The following is a 15,193-nucleotide window of genomic DNA, read 5'->3' as shown; positions in this document are numbered from 1 at the left end:
AATTCATCCTTGAGGGACGCCGTGTTGTATCTTCATTTTACTCGAAGTGCGATCGTTTATGACTACATACTGTGATCTGTCTTTCAGGTACGTTTGCAACAGCCTCAGCGCAACGCCTCGAATCCCGCAGATCTCTAGCTTTCTTATCAATATGTCATGTTGCACAGTATCGAACGCTTTCCGAAGATCTATAAGTAGACCAAGGGTTAAGAGTTTCTTTTCTATGTTTTCAATAATTTTATCTTTTATATGTATAAGAGCTTGTTCCGTAGACTTATTTGCTTGAAAACCATACTGTGCATCTGCTATTATTTTATGTTTCTGAAAAAAGCTGGTAAGTCTATCATTAATGACGGGCTCAAATATTTTTGAGAATACAGTTAGAACAGAGATTGGCCGGTAGTTATTCATATTTGTTGCACGGCCCCCTTTATACACGGGTAATACTTTAGCTATCTTTAGGTCATCCGGAAACTCCCCAGTAAGAAGCATTAGGTTGATTATATAGGACAACACATGACTAATATGATTTGCGATATGTTTAATTGGCAAAGCCTTTATACCGTCATCTCCAGGCGCTACGTCACTTTTCAAGCTTCCGATTATTTCGCGAATTTCAGTTGGACTGCATGGAAAAAGCGAGATAAAGGTCATTGGGCTGTTTGCATGTGTATGGCGGGACATGCTAGCAAGTGGGCCTCTATATTTCCCTGTGCTAATGAACCTAAGATTCATTTCTTCAGCAAGCTGATCATCAGACAGACGTTCGCCATCGACTATGATATCTGTTGCACAATGGCTTGAGCGCCTTTTGTTCATTAGATCGTTAACCATCTCCCATAACCTTTTATAGTAATAGCGAGCACGAAGAATTTGAGCCCGAAAGTACTCGATCTTTGCTTTTTTCAGGTCTGAGTTCAATTTGTTTCTGTAGGATTTAAATTCTTCCAGTAACTGCAGATCACGATATTTAAGAAAAGCATGAAACTTCTTGTTTTTTTCTCTTATTCTTTAAACAAGTCCACACACAGTCAGCCAGGGTTTCCGCAATCTTTTTCGTTGTGTTTTATGCTCGCGCAAGGGAAAAGCTCCATCGTAGCACTGTAGCAGCCTACTCAGGAATATTTTGTAGGTGACTGTAGCACTAGTTTCCTTGTAAACGTCGTCCCAGCTTTCTTTCTCGATTAGGCTGCAAAAATGTCGCAAGCTTCGGTCATTAATTGTGCGATGCCAGCTACTTTCTTTGCTACTTCTATATTTACCAGTCACAGGGAGGCCCAAGCTGAATACTGGAAGGTGGTCACTGAGGTCGCATATCATGACACAAACAGAAATATCCTCACAACTCATGTTGGTAACACAGATATCCAGCGACGTTGCGGTATCAATAGTCGTCCTTGTAGGTACTGTCACAACATTTGTGCAAGCGTACAGGTGCATAATGTCGCGGAATTCATTTCTAATAAGGCGGAAGCCTTTAATGCCTCATCGTTGTAAGCAGGAGCTGTCGACAAGAAATTTCACGCTTTTCAGTTGGTCGAAACGGTCGTAACGTCACAGTGCGCGAATTTCAAGCGGGGCCAATTGTACTTTGGCTAATAACCATGGAACCAATTAAAGGGATCGTATGGTGATGCTCCAAGTAAGTTTGAGTTTAGGTAATTGCTTACTTGACCAATTAGTCCAATTAACCTTTCTAGTCAGACCAGATAAATAAATAAAAGCGAGTAAAGAATTGTCCGAGCTTGGGAATCGAACCCCGGTCTCCGGAGTGCGAGTCGAGCACGCTACCACTCCGCTATGCCAGCTCGATGGTTTGGAATGAACAAAGGTGTGCCTAGTGAATACGGTGTCTTCGTTCACTCCCATCTTCCTCCCTTCCCGTTACGGCGAGGTTCAGGTGTGCACCGAGATATGCGAGACAGATATATGTCCTTTCCTCAAAAACCAATTTACTGACGAGCAAGGCGTATTTGTCCGCGTTTCAGATTAGTCCAGATTGTCGTGATGTCACCACGCGCGAATTTTGACGGGTGTCCACCGAAATATGTGAGACAGTTACTGCGCAACTTTCTTTCGTCAAATACAATTTTCGACTAGTGCTACTGAGATATGCGAGACAGTTAATGCGTAATTTCCTTTCCTCAAATACAATTTTCATCTTCTTCATTACGGCCCCTCTTTCTTCTTTCACTCCACGTCCTCCCTTCCTGTACAGTGCGGCTCAGATGTACACCGAGACGACAGAAAATTACTGCGCCATTTCCTTTCCTTAAAAAGCGTTGCGTTCAAAGGGCAAGGCATCGCGCCGAACGGGTGGTGGCGTTCAATGGACTCCGTGGCAGCGCTACAACACGCTGTCGCGTTCCACTCCTAAAGGCGAAGCTTAAGCGTCATTAATTGGCACTCAATTAATGCACCAACAAAATGTGAAGTGAACAGTCGCGTAGCAGAATGCAGCACTCAGGCTTTCGCCTTTCAGCACTTTAGCCGCTAAAGTTCCTCGTAATTTTTTCGTGCTGTCCGATATTGTATCAATATTGACATCTCCGAGAATAATAAACGACTTTGTAATGGCTCCAACAGAACTCAGTGCACTTTCTAAATAGTCACAAAAATCGGACATGATACCAGATGGCGGTCTGTATATGGCTCCAATCGCGGTATCAGATATTTTAACAAACAGGCTTTCTGTGCTTTGGTCACTCCTGGTCAAGTTATCTAGAACTTCGTACCGCATACTGTCCTCAATATAAACAGCTACTCCACATCCCCTTTTTTCCTCCCTGCATACACTTTCGCACGTATAACCTGACAAGTAATGTCGCCCTTTGTTAACCAGGTTTCAGTTAGAACTATTACTTTAAATTTAATGATCAGGGACTGCAGGAATATAGCTAGATTATAGCGCCCGGCGAGGCTATAAAGCGCAGGCCCTGAGATCGGCGGTACCAGCGCGCGCTAGAGGAAAATAAAGATGGACAGCGCGTGCTCGGAGCGCACGCCCAGCACGGGCTGTTCGGAACTAGAAGCCTGCCACGCTGGTCATCTTGCTCTGGTGCTCCGCTGCGACCCCGCAAATCTTCAACACTGGTGACTCTGGCCTAAGACGTGACCGACCCCAGCAACCTACCGCCCTCAGGCGACCTTCGCCTGACGCTACCATGCGCCCACGGGACGTCGCAGGTCTCCAGCTCCGCCTACCAACATACTGGCCCAAGTGTCCGCAGATCTGGTTCGCCCAAGTGGAAGCCATCTTCTATCTGCACCACGTCACCTCGGAGGCATCTAGGTTTCATCATTTACTTTCCAACCTGCCTCCTGAGGTGGCTCAAGAGGTAGCGGACATCATCGCTGCACCCTTGGGCGATACCCTGTACCAGCGACCAAAACAGCGTCTTCTGGACCGCATCACGGCGTCAGAGAGTGCGCGCCTCCAGCAGCTGCTCACCTACGAAGAGCTTGGGGACCGCCGCCCCTCCCAGCTACTCAACAGCATGCGGCAGCTCCTGGGCGAAAGCAATGCAGACTCGAACGGCGCACTGTTGCGGCAGCTCTTCCTGCAACGCTTGCCGCAGTCCACCCGCCTCGTCTTGGCTGCTGCGGGCGACTTGACCCTTGACCGCCTCCCATCATAGCTCGCTGATCGAGTGCACGACGCGACTTCTCCTTCCGTCGCCGCCCTCTCTTCTCCACCGGAGACCTCCGTCATTTCACGGTTAGAGGCCCGGGTCGATCAGCTGGCCGTTTCTATGGACGCCCTTCGGACGTCCTCTCATGCCCCGCACGGTTTATCCTCAACACCTCGCCGCCGTTCGTCTTCGCCGAGTGGTCCACACACGTCTAGTCCTCGCAGTCCGAGTCTCTGCTGGTAACACCGAACTTTCGAGCACCACGCTCGCCACTGCACTCCACCACGCAACTGGTAGGGAAACGCGCAGCGAGATCACTGACGGCGGCGTGTGACCTCGCTCTTCAACCTGGCCGCCTTTTTTTCGTCATGGATCGCATTTCTGGCCTGCGCTTCCTCGTCGACACTAGTGCCGAAGCCAGCGTACTGCCGTCCTCCAAGACAGACCGTGCTTCCAAGTCACATGGACCTACTCTTCGTGCGGCCAACTCAACCTCCATCGCAACGTATGGTCTCCGATCCTTCACTCTGGACATTGGCCTGCGGCGCACGTTTCGATGGGTCTTCATCGTCGCCGATGTACATCAACCCATCCTCGGTTCCGACTTCCTGACGCATTTTGACCTGGACGTCAGCATGCGTCACCATCGTCTCCTCGACAGCAAGACGCGCCTTTCCATCAATGGCGTTATATCAGCTGTCTCTTCCACTGGCATCCGAATTCTGCTGCCGTCATGCCCGTACGCTCAAGTCCTCGCAGACTTTCCCGAGGTCACGAAGCCTTGTAATCTCCATCAACCACCCAAGCACGGTATAACCCACCACATTTTCCCACGTGTTCCACCTGTCGCAGCTCGCCCGCGCCGCCTCTTCGATGACCGTCTGGATATTGCAAAACGGGAGTTCGACCACATGCTCCAGTTGGGTACTATTCGCCCTTCATCCAGTAGTTGGGCCTCACCACTCCGTCTGGTGCCCAAGAAAGATCCGGGTGACTGGCGTCCGTGCGGCGACTACCGGGCTCTCAATGCTCACACTGTCAACGACAGCTATCCCCTTCCACACATCCAAGACTTCACTGGACATCTGGATGGCTGCAAGATCTTTAGTAAAGTGGACCTTGTCAAGGCGTACCACCAAATCCCTGTTGAGCCGGCCGATATTCCGAAGACGGTCACACTACACCCTTCGGACTGTTTGAGTACGTGCGCATGCCTTTTGGGCTACGCAACGCAGCTCAAACTTTCCAAAGATTCATTGCTGAAGTGACGCGTGGTCTCCCGGCGGTATTCGCCTACATCGATGACATCCTCGTCGCGAGTCGTACTCCACAGGACCACGAGCGTCACCTCCGGCAACTCTTTCAACGCCTCCAAGAGTTTGGCTTGGTCGTCAATGCCCAGAAATGTGTTTTCGGCTCTTCTGAGCTCGAGTTCTTTGGCCACCACATCTCGGCGCTGGGAATTTGTCCATTGCCTTCTCACTTCCAGGCCGTTAAGGCCTTCCCAGCACTAACTACCCTACGCAAGCTCCGTGAGTTCCTGGGCCTAGCGAATTTTTCACGGCGCTTTATCCCACACTGCGCCGAGCTTCTTCACCCCTTGACTGACCTTCTCCGCACCAGGAAGTCCTCATCCTCTGCGATTTCCTGGTCTCCCGAAGCTCAGGCCGCTTTCACGGCTGCAAAACGACCTCGCCGATTCAGTCGTCCTCATCCACCCTAGGACTTCCGCGCCCACTCGCATCATGGTGGATGCTTCCAGCGTGGCCATTGGTGCGGTTCTCCGCCAGAAAATTGACTCCAAGTGGCACCCACTGGGTTTCTTCTCTCGGAAGCTCCAGCCTGCTGAGACTCGCTACAGCGTATTTGGCAGTGAGCTGCTTGCTATCTACTCCACCATCCATCACTATCGCCACTTCTTGGAGGGCCAGCCTTTTTACGTTCTCACGGACCATAAGCCTCTGGTGTATGTGTTCCGTACGAACTCTTCGAAGTACGTCGCCCGTGAACTTCGTCAGCTGGTCTACATATCGGAGTTCACAACCGATATTCGACATATCAAAGGCACCGACAACGAGGCAGCTGATGCACTTTCACGCATTTCCACCATCGGCGTGTCTCCACCTGCTGTGGACTGGCCGTCCCTGGCCCGCGCACAGCTTGAAGACCCTGAGCTGCAGGCCCTGCGTGACCACCCCCGAGCACTCCGTCTGCAGATCGTGCCTAAACCGTTTGTGCCCGGATCACTCTGGTGCGACATATCATCGGCTCTACCGCGACCGTTCATCCCGGAGGCCTTTCGTCATGCCATTTTACATTCCCTTCACGACATCTGCCATCCTAGCATTCGAGCCACGCAGCGCCTCGTTACCCAGCGGTACGTCTGGCCGAACATTAACACCGACGTTCGCCAGTGGGCCCGCTCGTGCCTTGCTTGCCAGTCCGCCAAAGTGACATACCATACCAAGGCTCCCCCTCAGTCTTTCCTGCCACCTGGATCATGCTTTGACCACATTCATATTGACCTGGTTGGACCGCTTCCCCCCTCTCAGGGCTACAAGTATATTCTGACGATGATCGACCGCTTCACCCGTTGGCCCGAAGCCGTGCCCATTCCGGACATTACTGCGGAAACAGTTGCCGGAGCCTTCGTTTCGACGTGGGTTTCCCGCTTCCGCTGCCCCGGCATTGTTACTACGGATGGCGGCCGCCAGTTCGAATGCGCCCTCTTCACTTCGCTCACCCGACTACTCGGCACTAAACACTGCCGCACCTCATCATACCATCCCTGTGCCAACGGCATCGTCGAGCGGCTCCATCGCCAACTCAAGGCTGCCCTCACCGCGCGCCTGGATCGCGAGCACTGGGTAGACCACCTCCCTATGGTGCTCCTAGGCCTACGCGCCGTCCTGCGTCGTGACCTTGGTTGTTCGGCGGCCGAACTCGTCTTCGGTACCTCCCTGCGGCTTCCCGGAGATTTGCTCGTACCTTCGGCTCCCTCGTCCCAACCCCTGCAATACCTTCACCGCCTACAGGACTGTCTCCAGCATCTGCGCCCAGTGCCGCCTCGCTCAACTGCCCATCAAGTGTTTGTGCATCCAGACCTTGCTTCCTCGACGCATGCTTTTCTCAGGCGAGACGCTGTAAAGGCGCCTCTTACCCCCTCATACGACGGCCCGTACCGCGTCCTCAACAGGACGACAAAGCCAGCGACAATCCTGCTCGATGGTCGTGAAGAAGTCGTCTCCCTCGATCGACTCAATCCAGCGTACCTCGAGACACCTCCACAGAAGCTCCCCTCAGATGTTGCCGGCCCACCTGCAGACGTGCTTGCCGCCGTGGCTACTCCATCTCTGCCTCGTCGGCGCGTACATTTCGCCGTTCCGTCTAGACGGGGGCCCTATAGCGCCCGGCGACGCTATAAAGCGCAGGCGCTGAGATCGGCGGTACCAGCGCGCGCTAGAGGAAAATAAAGATGGACAGCGCGTGCTCGGAGCGCACGCCCAGCACGGGCTGTTTGGAACTACAAGCCTGCCACGCTGGTCATCTTGCTCTGGTGCTCCGCTGCGACCCCGCAAACCTTCAACAAGATCATCTGCTTTGTTTATTATTTATTTATTTATTTGAAATACCTTACAGGCCCACTGAGCATTGTGTAAGGGGGGCGAAAAAAATAATACAGTGCATTAAAACCAGAGGAAACAAAAGGGAACATATGACCATGATAAAAAAGAAATAAATCTATACAGTGCATTAATAACCTAAGGAAACAAAAGAGAAACATACAGTCATGATAAACAATATATCAACAAGTTAGTGGAGAAGAAGAAACAACGCGGAAATAACAACAGGAAAAGATAAAAACAATACGCGACACAAAATAAATCACTACAATAAAGTATAATGTGCTCACCGAACGCGGCTTATGCTCCGCTTATGTTATGCGGCTTATGTTTCTTATGCTCCGCATGTTGAAATGAATACTTGTAAGCTCTCGTTCTCTTGTTTTATATGCTTTGTTGAAAGCTTCAGGGTCATAATAACGACACTCGGCCATCTCCATTGCAAACGTTCAGTGAGCGTTTGGAACATTCCTTTAGGATTCGCTTAGGTTCCTATTTTCTCCAGATCAGACACACAGGCTATTCTAATGACATCTGCAGTCTCATCCCTGCGGGCATAAATTTTTCCATGGGAGGTCCACACGAACTTCCATCCCACCACTTTCTTGCGGGCAACCACAGCACCCAAGAGCTTTTTTGTTCGAGGCAGTTAAGTGCTCATTTACGTACACAGAACAGCTTTCCCCGCCGAAGTAAAGATCTTTAGTTGTCAGCCCCTTTTTCCGGAATTTCTGCAGAACCTTGTCGCGTTTAATGCGCTGTACAAAACGGACAACAATGTTTTTTTTCTGTTTGCTTGAATGTTGGGACGCGGTGGCATACATCAATGTCGGAGTCAACTATTGGTTCATCTATACTCCGTCTCAAAGGATGTTTGCAGCACTACGAAAGGTACAGCTCTCTCGTCCAATCAGGATGGCGCGCACTACATTAGTGTGTTCCTACGCGCCTGTGGCTCGATCCACCTGATGTCCAGGTGGCTTCTTTCTACCTCTAGCAGGTGGCGCGTGATGGCTTTTATTCTTTTTTTGGTTTGTTTTTGGACAGGCGGACGCCCGTTCCAAAGGGACTAGCCCCACTTTTTTTTTGTACCGGTACCGGCGGCGACACTGCACAATGTGCTTCGCTTCGATTAACATCGCATTCCGAGAGCGCTTCTTGTCTCGGAAGCCAAGTTTCTTCAACATCCTCTGCATTGTCGCTGCGGACACGGTCGGTAGCGTTTCGTCCTCTTCGAAATGCGCAACCACCTTCGCGATAGTTGGAATTTACCCTCTCTGGAAAAAGGTGTGTACCACCCTTCGCAACACGCTCAGGTCAAAATCGTCCAGCTTCTTCGTCCGCTCGCGGCCTCTTCCGCCAGAACGCTTCTTCGGTGACAACACTCGGCCCGCGTTCAACGTCTCCGTTGTCCACTTGTAAAGCGTTCGCTCGCTCACCTGCGTGAGTTTTGCCGTCCTCTTGATGAGCGCATTTGTACTCCAACTGCCCCCGCACTCGACGCGAAGCGCTTCCACCTCTGGGAAGCGCGCCGCGGCCTCACGCGCCGCTGGAAGCGCCAGAAACACAACAAGAAGCTCAAAGCGCGCATTGCGGACCTCACCCGGCAGGCAGCAGAGTACGCCGCCCAACTCGCTGACTCAAACTGGGTAGACCGCTGAAACACGGCGGCGAGGCAGAAGTCGAGCCGCAACACGTGGCGGCTCTTCCGAGCCCTCATCAACCCAACACATACCCGTACAGAAACGCAGAAGCAACTACACAAAGCCATGCACTCATTCCAAGGAAATACAACGCAGTTGGCACAGGCGCTCCGGGATCGCTACCTGTGCACAACTCAGGACGCCCGCAGATCGGCTTACTCCTACGCTGGCAGAGAAAACTCGGAGTTGGATAAGCCTTTCCAGCTTCACGATCTGCGGGCGGGTCTGGCCAAAATGAAGAGGGGCACCACGCCGGGCCGGGACAAGGTCACCGTCAAACTTTTGGCGAACCTTCCTGATTCAGCATACCAGTGCCTTCTAGAATACATCAATGCGATATGGACGGGGGAAACCCCGCTCCCCATTGACTGGAAAACGGCCCTTGTCACCTTCATCCCGAAGGCCGGAAAACCGATCGACACGGACAACCTCCGCCCCATCTCTCTCACCTCGTGTGTGGGCAAATTGATGGAGACGATGGTGCGGGATCGGCTGTCCGAGTACCTCGAACAACACAACACCTTCGCGGACACAATGTTCGGATTTCGCCCACATAGATCCGCCCAGGATGTCCTGCTCCAACTCGACCGTGAAATCTTGAACCCCATTTAACACCCCCAAAACGACAAAATAGTCCTTGCGCTCGACTTGAAAGGAGCGTTCGATAACGTAACTCACGAGATCATACTCACACATTTGAGTCAAACTCACTGCGGCACCAATACCTTCAATTACGTTAAACAATTTCTCACGGGCAGACTGTCCTACATCAGAATACAGGACGAAGAGCACGGACCTTTCCTGCTCGGCACGAGGGGGACTCCACAAGGCGCGGTGCTGTCCCCTCTGCTATTCAACATTGCCATGATGCGCCTACCCGCCCTACTGGCTGCGGTCGAAGGGGTCCAGCACGCGCTGTACGCCGACGACATCACCATCTGGGCTACGCAAGGGCGCCTGGGGGATATGGAGACCAGCCTGCAAACGGCCGCCAGCATAGTGGACCGCTATGCTCGAGACTGTGGTCTGCAATGCTCCCCGCAGAAATCGGAATTCGTGCATTTGCGTCCCTCGCGCACATGCTCGACCCAAATCAATCTCTCGTTGCAAAGCGGTCCCATTCGCGAATCCAAGGAAATCAGAGTCCTCGGACTTTTCATACACAACCAGCGACGCTGCGACACAACACTCGCCAAGCTCCGGCAGGTGGGGGACCAGGTGGGCCGCATGGTCCGCCGGGTTTCCAACAAGCGCGGTGGGTTACGATGCAAAGACGCCTTGCGGCTGGCGAACGCATTCGTGACCAGTCGAATCTTGCATTCGACTCCCTATCTCCACCTGCGGAAACAGGAGGAGGATGCCCTCGAGGTCATCCTCCGCAAAATCATGAAACGAGCGCTGGACCTCCCGGTCTCTACCTCTACCAGCCGCCTTTTGGCACTGGGGATGGTTAACACTTTTAGGGAGCTTCGGGAGGCCCACCTCAACAACCAATACACTGGTCTCACAAAGACAGGGTCGGGTCGCCGCCTTTTAGCCCGACTTCACATCCAGCACACTCAATTCACAGAGGAGAGATGCCGCCTTCCCGTACACTGGAGACGCGCCCTCCACGTGCGGCCTCTCCCCACCAATATGTCCAAAGAGGATCATAATGGCAGGCGCCTGGCGCGGGCGGAAGCCTTGGACCGCCATTTTCGGAGCAAACCAGGAGTCTTCTACGTGGACGCATCCGGCCCGGACCCCAGGGGATGGTACACGGCCGCGGTTGTCCACGAGGGTAAAACAGTAGACGCCCTTACTTTCAAGGCCCAGTCAGCAATTCACGCAGAAGAGGTTGCCATCGCTTTGGCAGCCTCTCACACCTCCTCCAAATATATAATCACCGACTCGCGATGGGCTTGCCGTAACGTCACGCAAGGGTGGGTTACTCCCCTAGCTTATCGCATTTACCAAAATTGTAGCCGAGACTCGGATCCCGCGCACCGATCTCTCGTTTGGGCTCCAGGTCACCAAGGCGTCCACGGAAATGAGGCAGCCGACGCCGCCGCCCGCGCGCTCTCTCTCCGGGCATTTCCCACGGGACCCGACGCCGACCAGGACACTGATTTCAATCCGATTTATACTTTTAAAGAAATATGCGAGTATTACAAATCCACGCACCAAACTCTTCCCACCCCGTGCAAAGGGCTGGGGAAGGTCAACGAGCGGGTACTCCTGCGCCTGCTCACCAACACGATGTTGTGCCCGGCAACTCTGCAACATTTCGATCCTCAATTCGACGGGCGGTGCTCACACTGTGGGGAGGTGTCTGACACTTACCACATAGCGTGGGCCTGCCAGCAGAACCCATCTCTACCCCCTATCCCAAACCCCACCCGAGAGGACTGGGAGGCGACCCTGTCCGGTTGCTGCACCCTCGAGGCCCAAAGGGCCTTAACGCAGCGCGCCCGGGCTGCGGCAAACGCCAATGGGGTACCTGTCTAGGCATCCCACCTAGTGGTTGTAAGGGCGTGACCCTTCAGGTCACGACCCCCAACACCTCTCCCTGTGATTTAATAAATGTTTTCACCACCACCACCACCAAGCGCTTCAAGAACATTTAAAGCCACCTGCTTCGCCTGCTTGGGGAAACAGCGCACTGTCGGTGTAGAGCACACAGGAGACACAACAGACTCGACCGACGCCATGTTGGAAAGTGGCGACGCATCACTACCTCGCAGCAGGCATCCGCAGAGCTGTGTCCGTACGGGCTTTGTCTGGTAATTTCACCAGTGATTGATACACTCCCTACCATTTAAATATACCTGTCCAAATCATGTTTTTAGTTGCAATGCTTATTGTGTTGATTAATAGTCATACACTCCTCAAATATTCGAGGGACTATTTTCTGCGTTTCTGCAGCCCTGATAAGACGAGAGAGCTCTACCTTCCGTAGTGCTGCAAACATCTTGTGAGACGAAGTATAAGAAAGCTCCAATTCTCTTTACAGCGTCGCATGGGTCGCCGGCGTCTGGTACCCCTTTGATTTCAAAATTATTAGCTCTCTGGTACTGTTCCAACTCTTCTATTCTTTCACTCAGCCGTTTATTTTCTGCTGTCAGCTCGTCGTTCTTCTTCGTCAGTACCTGAACTTCTTTGCGCAGCTCTTTTAACTCATTCTTGATTTCATTTACGCCATCACAGGTGTCATTGCAGTTTTTTACGCTGTCTTTCAACGTTCTAAGATCAGCCCGCAGTTCCCGCTTCAGATCTTCTAACGCCTTACTGATATCTTTGACATCTTTGCTCATGGCGAACAGTGTAGTGCGTGACACAGATTAACAACAAATTAAGACCATGTACGGACACAAAGCAGATGAAGCACTTCGACACTCAGTGCTGTGTTCGGCAGCGGCGCACAGACAGTGTTCTGGTTTGCATAATAAGGAGCAAAAACCTCACCTACAATAGCAAATGTATGCTTAACACGATGTCTGTTGCAGCCGCCGCCGAACTGAAGCCGAGATGGGCAGTCGCGCTCTTTATGGGGCACGATCCGATCTCCGATGACGCCCCCTTGCCGGTCAGCTCAGTCCCGCCGCGCATGCGCTGCATGGTGTTGATACGAGCTCAGGAGCCGGTGATCTTTCTTCACGGTCTTTCTTTATTCACGGCTTCTTTCTTCACGGGCGATGGAAAACAGCAGGCATACTTAACACGATGTCTGTTGCAGCCGCCGCCGAACTGTTGTGTGGAAGTCGGAAGTCGTAGTTTCTTCCAACACAAGGCAGCAAAGGACAATGCGTCTTCGAGTAAATGCTCTTCTTCCTGTTATATTTAACAAAAAGCTCCCGTTGAGTGTAAAAAAAAAATTCCTTACAAATTTTGGGGGTGCGTTCAGGAAAACAAGGAAGGCATGTAGGTAAGTCACTGCTACAGATTTCCAAAAATTGAGCTACAATGTAAGCAAAGCTACAGGAACACAGTATAAAACTTTTGCGGGCAAGAGCGGATTAATAAACTCATCATAATTCCTAGTAAATTGTCAATAGGCTTTGTATAACTTTCTGCTGCTCACTTATAAAGCAGCACCTCACAAAATGAATAATGTTTGTTGTAGTTGAATAACGCACTACAAACCTAACCTAGTAATTAATTGTTGCCTTTGCACGAATTTTAGGGGGCCGGCATTGTCATGATTGTAACGTTACAACTGGAAGGACAAAGCTCGAACCTCGAAGTTTACAAAGGCTGCTAAAAATCTTGATTCATTTTCTCATAGTTGATTCAGCTGTAATACTGGTACGTGTTTCGAGACTAAAGGGAACAGGCAGACATTATGAAATGCATATTTAGTAGAGCAACTGTACCTTTAAACACTACAAAAGAGTGACAAATATGTGGGTGCACGTGCTTCTCTCGACAAGGGCATTTTTTCCAGAGACAACTGTATGGGTTTTGTTTGCCAGGCGCGTCGTCATACTCGGCGTAGTGCACGCACTACCACTGAAAACATGCGTGCACTGTTTTCCTCAGCGCCGCAGTGCACACAAGCGATAACATGAGGGGAAAAACAGGCAAAGGGGCAAAGAAAAGAAAATACATAAAAGTACTGGAAAAACTGAGAAAGCAAGCAGATGAAGCTTCATGAACACCTGACCTAGGTGCGCTCTATGGGGATATCGGCAGTGGCACTCTTTTTGTGTTTATACTAGACCACCCGGTTCGTTAACCCCCGCCTACGAGTCAGAAAACATTAAATAGGCACGTGTATTCAACTACAGGCAGGGGACATAGCTAACTGTTTTTTGCTGCTCACAAATCTGCCAAGGGCGAACGCACTGACTTCCGGTAATGACGGCATAACGCATACCCGCAAGAGCGCCGAAATTGTTTCGTGGTTGTTCTGCTTGCTCAAACGATTTCGACGGCTGCGGCCATAAAAGGCAAGCCGCGGGATGCGACCTCCATGCACTCTGCTCTGGACGCACCGCAGTCAAGATGCACGCCCTCTTCCTTGCCTTCGTCATTATCGCCGCTGGTTCGCTGACTGCAGTGGGCGAGGCTAAGTGCCCAAAGCCGGGAGGCGTCTCCGACTGTGTCTACACCACCTGCACAGCCCAAGAATGCAAAGCCAAGGGTCTGGAATGCTGCCCCAAACCATGCGGCGGTACTTGGTGCGTCAGAGGTAAGGACTGTCTCTGTCTGCAATTTGTGATTGCCTTATTTGTTCAGGGTTATCCCGAGAACTTCGTAAGCAGTGCAGTCTACTGCATTTGATGGTATAAGAAAACTTTTAATGTCCGGCAGAAAGAGGATAACTAGAGGGCTACCCGCCTGGACGGCGGCCGAAAGTTCTTCGCTTTCGGTGGCGGCTCCGGTCAGTCGGACGAGTCGTAGATGAGTTTCCAGGTCGGAGCTCAGTAGTAGGCCTCCCATTGGTCTTTCGACTTTATGTGTCGTCCATTCCGGGGAGCATGAGGACACTCCCGTAGTATGGGGTCCAAGTATATGGTCTAAGTTCGCAGTTTGCGCATTTTTCAGAAAACTGCCCTGGGTACATACGACTCCAGAGGGCCGAGTTTGTAAATGTGTCAAGTCGAGCTCTTTGAAAACGATAGTGCTGTGTAATTTCACTGTATTCCACTATGCGATCCCTGTCCGTGAACATCACCTCGCTCGGGTCAGCCTGGAAAGAAAAGCCTCGGGCGAACTCGTGGGCCGTCTCATTACTAGGCAGGGTTGCATGTGCTGGTGTCCAGACTAGCCTAATTCTTCGCAAGCCAGTGCTATGGCAGCTTCCACTGCAGTCTCTGGGTTACCCGACAGTATTGATGCACTTATTTTTAGGAAGTGTTTATTATTGACGACGGCGAGGGTCGTCGTGAGGGTCAGCGGCATCCACGTAGACCACGTCCTCCTATTCGTAGAAGCGAAAGCGTTTCTCAAGTGCTTCTGCCCATTTGGCCCGGCGCACGGAGTAACGAATAGGATGTATATTCCTGAGTATTGGTGGTTCAATTATATTGTTCTGAACTTCATCGAACATGTCGACTTTGGCGGTTGTTCTGTTGTTTCGACCCAGACGGAGTTTGTCCAGAATGGCCCTGCCGGTTGTGGTCCCGGTTGAGGGTTCGATTTGGGACGGCCTTACTGCTTCCGTAATTCCCTGCTGCACTGGAGAAATGCGAGAGCATTTGCGTCTGAACGTCAGCAACTAAGTGGTCGTTGTCACGTGACACTTATCGCGTGA

The 15,193-nt window shown here is 51.6% G+C and overlaps 1 pseudogene; it reads right to left on the bottom strand.

Moving 5' to 3' along the window:
- Nucleotides 1-14,379, bottom strand: part of LOC149339003 (uncharacterized) — an 80,584-nt pseudogene extending 66,205 nt beyond the window's left edge.
- Nucleotides 14,380-15,193: the final 814 nt, after the last annotated feature.

The sequence above is a fragment of the Amblyomma mixtum genome, chromosome 6 (assembly GCF_055824585.1).
Source record: "Amblyomma mixtum isolate Tamu chromosome 6, ASM5582458v1, whole genome shotgun sequence".
NCBI lineage: Eukaryota > Metazoa > Arthropoda > Arachnida > Ixodida > Ixodidae > Amblyomma > Amblyomma mixtum.
Note: the sequence above shows the minus strand (reverse complement) of the source record. Positions and strands in the feature narration are given on the sequence as shown.